Source organism: Arachis ipaensis, chromosome B01, assembly GCF_000816755.2.
Source record: "Arachis ipaensis cultivar K30076 chromosome B01, Araip1.1, whole genome shotgun sequence".
Taxonomy (NCBI): Eukaryota; Viridiplantae; Streptophyta; class Magnoliopsida; order Fabales; family Fabaceae; genus Arachis; species Arachis ipaensis.
This window is the reverse complement of record NC_029785.2, coordinates 114,084,634-114,094,308: the sequence shown is the minus strand read 5'-3', so window position 1 is coordinate 114,094,308 and position 9,675 is coordinate 114,084,634. Positions and strand designations below refer to the sequence as shown.

General features: G+C 36.5%; 1 long non-coding RNA gene across 1 annotated transcript; it reads right to left on the bottom strand.

Moving 5' to 3' along the window:
* LOC107618966 lies at positions 5,151-8,319 on the bottom strand. Its single transcript, XR_001615439.2, has 5 exons — positions 7,887-8,319; positions 6,705-6,952; positions 6,041-6,179; positions 5,821-5,911; positions 5,151-5,413 (listed from the first exon to the last, which is right to left on the bottom strand). It is a non-coding gene; the product is annotated as an uncharacterized LOC107618966 (long non-coding RNA).

The following is a 9,675-nucleotide window of genomic DNA, read 5'->3' as shown; positions in this document are numbered from 1 at the left end:
TAATGACCATAACGAGTCTTGAAAGCTGTCTTAGGAATATCCTCCTCTCACCCTTATTTGATGATAACTTGACATCAGGTCAATCTTGTAGAAAATGTCGGATCCTTGCAATTAGTCCACCAAGTTATCAATTGGTAAAGGATACTTATTCTTCATCGTCACCTTATTCAATTGCTTGTAATCCCCACACAATCGCATACTACGATCCTTCTTTTTTACTAATAAGAGAGGTGCTCCCCACATAGAAATACTTGGTCGGATATATCTCTTATCCATCAGTTCCTCCAACTGAACCTCCTTAAGTTCTGCCAGCTCCAACGGCAACATTCTATACGGCGCAATTGAGATTGGTCTAGCTCCCGGTACTAATTCTATCACAAATTCTATCTCTTGACGGGGGAAAATTTAGGTATATCCTCAGAAAATACTTCGAAAAATTCATTCACTACCAGAATTTGATCTAGACTCTGTTCTTCTCCTGACGAGCTAGCGGGTAACAGCACATACCCCTGATACTCACTTTCACTACAGTGTACCATAACAGAATTCAAATAATAACTCCGAGCTATTATTGACCCATTTGACCCTTTTGACAAAAACTAAATAGAATGGTCAAAACAGTCTAGCAACACATGATGCTTCGACATCCAATCCAAACCAAAAATCAAATCAAGTCTAGTCAAAGGCAAGCATAGCAAGTCATGAACAAAATGTTGGTTTTCAATCCGGAAAGGCACTTGTTGACAACATAACTTAGTTATCACAACTTTAGAGGCTAGTGAATGCACATGCAAGTCATAAGCTAATTCGGATAATTTTAGCCCTTATTCCTCAACTTTGTCAAATAAGATGAATAAATGTGATGCTCTAGTATCATACAAAGCAGTTAAAGTTTGGTTACCAATTTCACAGTTACCTCGAATCAAAGTATTAGACCTAGCAACGTCATTTGCCATCATGGAAAAGACTCAGCCTTGTTGTTGACCTCGACCGGCATCCTGAGTTCCTCTATGTGGACAATTCTTGTAGATATGCCTCGACAATCCCCATTTGTAGCATAGACCTAACTCAACCCTGCATGACTGATTCAGATGGTATCTTCTTATAAAACTCTCGGCGGTCACCCTTCGTCATAGCAGTCTTCCTCGAACATTTTTCCACCACTCCGCTCTTGTTCACCAACTTAGAAAAGATTCGGATCTCTATAGGCACCACGACACTGATGATATCATTTCGAAGACCACCCTCATACTTAATGCATTTTCAGTCCTCAAATCAGCACAACTCCTCAAATTTGTTTGTATACCCAGCCACTGCCATAGAACCTTACTTCAATTGCATTAGTTCTAACTTCTTCGCTGTCCTTACTGAGTTCGGAAAGTACTTCTTGTAAAACTCAGTCTTGAAAGCATCCCAGGTAATAACAGCATCACTTTGCTACAACAAACGGTGAGCTCCTTGCCACCAGAACTGAGCCTTTCCTTTCAGTCGATACGTGGCAAACTCTACGTATTGAACCTCCGGCACATGCTGAGTTTGGAAAGCTCTCTCCATGGCTTAGAACCAATTATCCGCCTCAATAGGGTTGGTCGTACCCTTGAAGGCAAGAGGATTTACCTTCAAGAATGCAGCCAAGGTCATATGCCCTCCATTTCTCCCATTCGATCTATTGCCACCTCTTCCATTTCCATTCCCGGCCAGCTGTCCCAAAATCTCAGCAGTAGCCTACATGGCAACGGCCATGTTCTCCAAACCAACCATAAAGCCAACCGGATTGTTTGCCGGTCCAAGTCCCTCATTATCTCCCCGTCCTCGTCCTTGATCTTGTCCACACCCACGAGATGCCATTTGGGTCCTATTCACACCAAACAATTGATATCAAAGTGATCAGTCTCATCTCAAGTCTAGTACTTCAAAATCCCAAAAGTATGCTCGTGAACAATTATGCTATATTTATCAAGTAGATGTCCTAAATAGCACATAAACAGAACTCAGAGTATGCTCAGTACCATAATTAGTCCATTCCTTAGGCTATACAAGAACGAACTGCTCTGATAACATAATGTAATACTTTACCACACAAAGCCTTATGCTAGAGTCATAAATCAAAGGTGGTGAGGTATTACAACACCTAAAAAATATACATACATAATATTTGAAGAATAATAATATAACTAGGAGCCTGTGAAGGAAAGATAAACAAAAATGACTAGCGCCATCACACACGAAATGATAACATAGAAAATGTCGCTTACAGAGCGAAAGAGATATATGACTATACAAGATCAGGGTACAACACATAATAATCACTAGTCTCGACCCGCGAAGCCAAGGCCGACTAGAATATTACAAATCAGAAAGTGTACAAGATAAAAGCCTATTTCTCCAAAATAAAAATCTCTGAGAAGAATATACAATAATATTTTCAAAAGTGGAGAAATGCTAAATATAAAATAAATATCAACTAAAGTCTTCTTCGCTTTGCCAAAAGAATCATACATATTCAGCGAGGTGCATCGCGCGCTGCATTTGAAAAATAGAAAATTCATGACGGGTGAAAATCCGACGGTTCTCAGTAGGGTAATAGTTCCAAATAAAGACTATATAAAGAGACATGAACACACTAGGTAAATCCAAATCTCCAACTTAACTGAGTTCAAGCCTAGGGTCTATAACTAATCCCAACAAGGTCAATTTGCTAAAGTCTCAGTTCAGTATTCAGTTCAGTACTCAGTGCAGTGTTCAGTTCAGTAGTAACAATCACAATTAATAATCAATGTAATTCAAGCACAATCGAAGAGCAAGTACAGTAAATATTACAATTAGCAGTTAAACAAAAATATTCAGATAGGCAAGTGAAAGCAACATGCACATTCAAACAATAGTAATTAGACACACATGATGCATGTCTAGTCCTAAATAGGCCATGAGCTTATGTGTCGGTTGGTTGTTCGTGCCCGACAACATTCCTGAGATAGGCGTTCGTATCGTCGTCCCTATCTCATGAAACTTTCCTTCCATGAGCGTTACATATCGCCATCCTCATGGAAGATCATCCTTCCGGCCTCGAGTGAGTGTTACGTATCGCCGTCCTCACTGAGCCATACTCAGAGCCTCAAGTGGGCGTTATGTATCGCTGTCCCCACTGAGCTTTAATGCACCATATCTCAAGTGAGCATTACGTATCATCGTCCTTATGAGATTGGGCTCAATAATAATCATGCAAGCGGGACCAAGCCTCTGTCCTTGCCAATCCGATATTCATATCAATTTGATAATATCACTAACTCAATCAATTTCATAGGTTATAATATATATTCATCCCATTAATTTATCAATTAATTATTCTAATTATCTCATGAGGGGGACCAACCACCGTCCTCACCAAGGGTGGGACGAACCACCATCCCCACGATATTCTAGTTAACCAAGTGTTCATCCGAGAGTTAATCAATTCAATTTGTCATTCTTCTCCCTAGTGTATTCAACACTTATAAATTAGTTATTCAACTTCATACGGAGGTTAGAGGGTGTTATAAACAGACTGGGAAGGTTAGATAGTTCAAAATCATCATTTTGGCCAAAACATGGTAGTCATGCTTACGCACACTTCGCACGTACGCGTGGAACTTAAATTGGGTTCTTGCAAAAATGCGACATCGTGTGTACGTGGCCCATGTGCGTACGCGTGAGTCCAGGTTCATGCTTACACAGCACTCGTGCGTAAGCGCAAAACCACACAATGCCCATTCGAGTTTTTCAAATGATGCGTACGCATGATAGGTGCATATGCGTAGAACCTGGGTTTACCCCAGTTCTGCAGAATCTGCAATTTTTCAATTTTTAATACCAATTTTCAAACCTCTATAACTTTTCCTTCAAATTTTACTTTTTATCCTTTCTTAGATGGTTTTAATGTACTAATTTCTAGTTTTAATTCAAGATAAGTTTCACCAAAATTCAGATTTCAAGCGCCAAATTATGGCCCGTCGAAATTGGTCAAAAACCCAATTTTACCCAAAATTCTGCAATTCATTTTTACGATTCTCTCAAATTTGTCTCTTTCAAAACCAACATAAACCAATTCCTAGGCACCCTCAACACTCAATTATCAATTTTCAAATCACATCCTAGCCATTCAAGACCCAATCAACCAATTCCAATTTTCATAAATTTCAAACTCAGCATTATACCATAACAAACTCAATGCATATCACATCATAGCATTTCACATAGTTAATCCTCATCAACTTACCAATATTCCTCCAATCACGGCCTCCAGCTCAAATATCATTCAATAACATTTAATAATCAATCAAACCACAATTGGCATCCAATTTTAATCATACATATATATCGCTCATCAAGACTTAGTTCATCAAAATCATGCTACATCATATCACCATTCAATCATCAACCAACATTTATTATTCACACTAAACCATCAATATCAACCACATCAATTATTTCAATTCATCACTAATCTAGGGTCATCTAACCTAGGCTTTTACATAACGTTACATAGTGTTTACCCGAAACTAAAACTTGTATCTTCAATGACGGTGGTTTTCAATTCCTTTGAATATCTTCTCCAATCATAGCCAAGCTTCAAGTAATGCCACCTAGTCTCACCCGTTACACTACAAGAAAAACACCCATTTGTAGCCAAAAGTGAAAAAAAAAATTATGCCTTAGGCTACGGCTATGCATTTTGGGGGATGCCTATTCGGCCATTGCGGGCTACGCTTTTCTGCACCAAGGGCTACGCTTTTGGCATTTGGGAATAGGGTGCGCTTTTCAAGTGATGCTGTCCAAGACCAAAGACTACGCTTTTCAGCTTCCATTTTTGCCAGAATAGGCTACGCTTTTCAACGCTACTGCATCACCTGTAAAGCGTAGCCACATTGTATACCATGGCTACCTTTTTTTTTGTATACTATAGCTACTGTATATAAGTGTAGCCTTAGGTCTCGTTTTTTTTTCTCTCTCTCTATATATATATAATTTTTTTAATAATTATTAATACAACATAATATTTAGTAATATGATTACATGTATAATAATTCTGTATTTTTATTTAAATGAGTTGAATATTATAAAATAAAAATAAATACATAATTATACTAAATAATTTCTTTAAATAATGAAAATTATCTCTAACCAAAATATATTAATTGTAAAAATTCATACATCTCACACTAAAGTAAATATAGCCATATCAAAATAACCATAATACCACTTAGAATTTACTACTAATACTCTACAAAAAAAATATATCCTAAATACATAAGTATCTTCTAATAAAAGTCATTATTCAACCATACATGTAAAGATTCTAAACAGTACTCTATCTTAGCCAATAAACCACAATAATAATCAGCTTAATCTTCATTGTTTGATCTTCATTGTTACCCTACATAATTATATAGAAAAGTAGTTAGAAAAATATTCATAATGACATTCGTAATCAACAAATTTTATTATCAGATTTAAGTAAAAGCATTTTTATTGATAACAATAATGCAATTTCAAGCGCTTTGGGATCTTTAAATGTCACAAATACAGTCTTTGATTTCCCATGTTCACTGCAAAAAAAGAGCCACAATATAATATCTTTATCATTTTGTTATTTAGATGGGAAAACTACAGGAGCTGAATTCAAGCCACATATAGTTTCAGCATAGAATACTAGTTCAAATCCTAAAACAGAACATCTTAAGTGTACCAAACTTCCACTTAACTTCTTAGCTGGCATTGAGTAAGGCCAAAATAAATTAATAAGTAAAATAAAATAGAATGATGGTTAAAGTTACACCCTACCTTATTCAGCTTTGCTTTACTCTCAATACACCACGTGATTTCTTGTCTACCTTTTGTACTTTTTCTCCCTCTCCCCCTCCCTCCAAACATCCTAACCAAAGGTCTTAAAAATTTGAGCTAACGAAAACTGAATTCAAGAAACCTTTTTTCTTCAAATTCTAAGAAAGAAAGAAACTAAAATTTAAGAATTTTCTGCACAGAAAATGAGAAAATTATGTACCTGAAGATCTCAATGTGCTCAACTTTTTCAGAGAAAGAGAGGCTACAAATTAAACTAATGTTCTAGAGTTGTTCGTCACCAAGAGGCCATGTAGGCTATTTCACAAAGCAAAGACTTCACATTACCTGTTGAAGATAGCCTGAACAAAACAATAATTATTCAAATTTAATTTAAAACACAAGAAAAGACATAATTAAATAATTTAAATTCATCAATCAATGCTCAAGTTGGTCAAGCAAAAAATAAATAAATAAACGCAAGGTTCTCGATAGCTGTATAGCATTATTTTTCATTATTCAGCAATAATTAGACTAAGCTTCAATTCAAAAACAAGAATATAATGATTATGTTAAACATCTTTCTTATTCACGTCATGAGGTGAAAACAGAATACCAGGTTATATTATGATTATGATAATGCCGCAATTGTTTAAGGAAGTAAAACTTTTGAGCAAAAGACACGTGAAAAATTATGAGGGAAAACATCAAATTGGGTAAAGGCCTATAATAAACGCATGCATGAAGGAGCTAATAACAGAATAAAAAAAAGGTGTGTGACTTTCAATATTTCTCAATATGTTCTTTATCCATGAACATAATGATAATAACAATAATAATAATAATAAAAGAAAAAAGAAGCCAAGAAGAAGAATAAGAAGAGGAACCTCAGGAAGCGGCGATGGAGTTCGCAGCTCAGAGGCTGTAAAACAGAGGAGCGGCGGCAAAGACAGCAGACGCTGGTGGTGCTGGGTGAGCAGTGAGAAGCAATTAGAAGATGATGGTAGAGCCTGGGTGGGTGAGGCGGTGAGCACTGACTTCTTGGGGGATCACACAGCTAGAACTTGCCTCAAGATTCCGTTGCTGAACCCCACACAGCTAGTATAGCATTAACAAAAACAGCATCCACTTCACCCTATCATCATAGTTATACATTTACACAATCAAACCCATAATATCCAAAATATGCATCTACAAGGCAAAACGCACAAATTACAAAAATACAATGCGTTTTAAGCCCAAAATGTTGCGAGCAAATCTCAAGTCTGCATATGAAACTGATGAAGAAAGAAGTACATACATATGAAGTGAATCCACACCATTCTATCCAATCCTAATTTTCATTTTCTTATCCTTCAATTTGAGCTGAATGCAATAATAGCACCAAAACGGAACCTGAGTCTTACTATCCCATTTCATTGTATTTCCATATAACATTGAGTTAGTAACTCTCTACTTAATCTCTAACACCAAAACAATACAACAGAACATTTATTAATTATTATCTCATTCAATAATTTCTATTACATCACGTTCTATTCCTTTTGGTTAAAGATTGTCACACTAAAATTTACAAACTTAGTCCCCAAATTGAGCTTACGGCATTACCACCAAATTCTTAAAAGTTTACAAGCTGAGTTTTACTATTCAAATTTACAAAATTTATCCTCCAAGACAAAAAATTCTTGTATTTTCTTATACTTCCTAAAAGTGAGGCCAGGAAATATTTTGTTCTTTCTCTGTCTCTATAGAAAAAAAAAACCCTAACAGTGTCTAAGCGTTCCATCAAAATCCAATCCTCAGTTTCAAATTATTGAAGTTAGTTCATATTTTACTATAACCATCATTTACATGCCAATTTTTTTCTTGAGCTTTTTGATATCTAACTGAAAAAGATTTTAACTAAGAACCCTAAAATACCACACATCTTCATCAACAACAGCATGCATGTTATCAAATCATAGTTCACAAACCTATAGTTTCACAGATTAAAACTCCCAAATTAAAACCCCTAAAATCGGAACGCTAAACCTCTGAAATTTCAGAACCAAATAGAAATCAATACATACATATTCAACGATGTGAGCACAGAGAAGACGATGATGAGAAGCACAGAGATGACAATGGTGACAGTGGCACAGCAACAGCGATGGTCAGAACAGCGACGGTCATCAGCAATTAGGGCACGGAGAAGACGATTAGGGTAGAACGGAGAAGAAGAGCGATGATCAGTGCAGTAACAGCGACAGTGAGAATGGCGAAGGTGAGGGTTGTGCGCGACAGGGTTGGCGAAAGTGAGAAGCGCAGAGATGAGGGCGAATAGGAGTGACGGTCAGTGGTGAGTGGTGATGAGTGGGTTTCTTCGCGATGGTGAGAGGATTTTTGGGCGATGGTGAGTGGTCAGTGGTGATGGTGTGTGGTGAGAGGGTTTCTTCACGATCAGTGCAGGGATGAAGGCGCTTTGGAGGTGAGTGATGTCCTTTGGAGGGAATTTACAAAAATTTCATTAAGTGTAAGTTTTCTTTCGGGAAAAAAAAAAGGAAAAAAGTTACCAAGTGTCAAGTTTTTAGCTCTAGATACATTAGGCATCATTTTTTAAGTGCACCCAAAACTTAACAAATAGGCTACCCTCTAAAAGCGTTCTCTTTGATACGAAAAGTGAACCCGTAGATATCAATCTAGGGCTACGCTTTATAAGTGATTTCTATAATACCTAAGGCTACACTTTTTAAATGATGCCACAATTGTGTATCCTTTTCTCTCATAAAAAGGCAACATAGAGAAAAGCGTAGCCTATTCATAGAATAGGCTACGCTTTTTAAATGTAGCTTAAAAAAAGTGTGGCTGAATGGGTATTTTTCTTGTAGTGGTTCCAACTCCAATCAAATGGTGCACCCAATACCGCACCAAATCAAACCAAGCATTCTACTCAATCTAGTTACACCAATTTTACACATTTTCAAGCTACGTTTTCACATATAAAATGGAAAATCAAAGGTAAAGAGTTCTCTTACCTTGTACTACGTAATCTTAGGTCAAAATTCTGTTAGAAGTTGAGATTGAGCTTCCTCTAAAGCATCAAAATCACAAACTTCAACACCCATAACCCAAAAATGCGAATTGAACATGAAATAGAGAAATGGTCTAAGGTTCTCAGGATTACTCACGGCAAAAGTTAGATAGAATCAAAGAGGGTGACGAGGTGATCGCGTGGCCACAAACATGTCATCGAGCGGAGTTCTGGTTTGAGGAAAAAGTGAATTTGTGTGGTGAAGTGAATAGTGCTAGAGTTCGATTCTCTCTTCTCTTCGTGGCTCTCTCTCTCTCTCAATGTCACACAATTGTGATTTTGTGAAATAGGGGAGGAGATAAGTCACGCCCTTAACCCCTTTAAGTGAGGGGCAATTTTATAATTTTCGCCCATTGGCCCCACCTAGGGCCAAAATCTTTAAGATAAGTGTTCCGATTTTTTTTTATTCTAAATATTTTTATGGTCAATCCTATATTTTCACTTTTTTCATACGTAGTACCGGACAGACTTAAACATGTACAATTAAGAGTTCTGCTAGGGAACCAACTAGGGTCCAGCCAACTTCTGCCAATTTTTTAAGAGATTAGATCTGGAAACCCGTCTTAACAAAGGTAAGTTGATATACATAGATGTTTCTTCTGCTAAACATTATGATATTTCTTTTTCATACTAAATAGATGTTTTTTAATGTATTTTTCAAATTTTTTGTATTACAGATGTGGATATTTCTATTTTTTAAGAATTATATGGTTTTTTTTTTAAATCTTATAGCTGGACATTTCTTTTGTTAAGCATTAGGATATTTTTTTATATTAAATGGATATTTT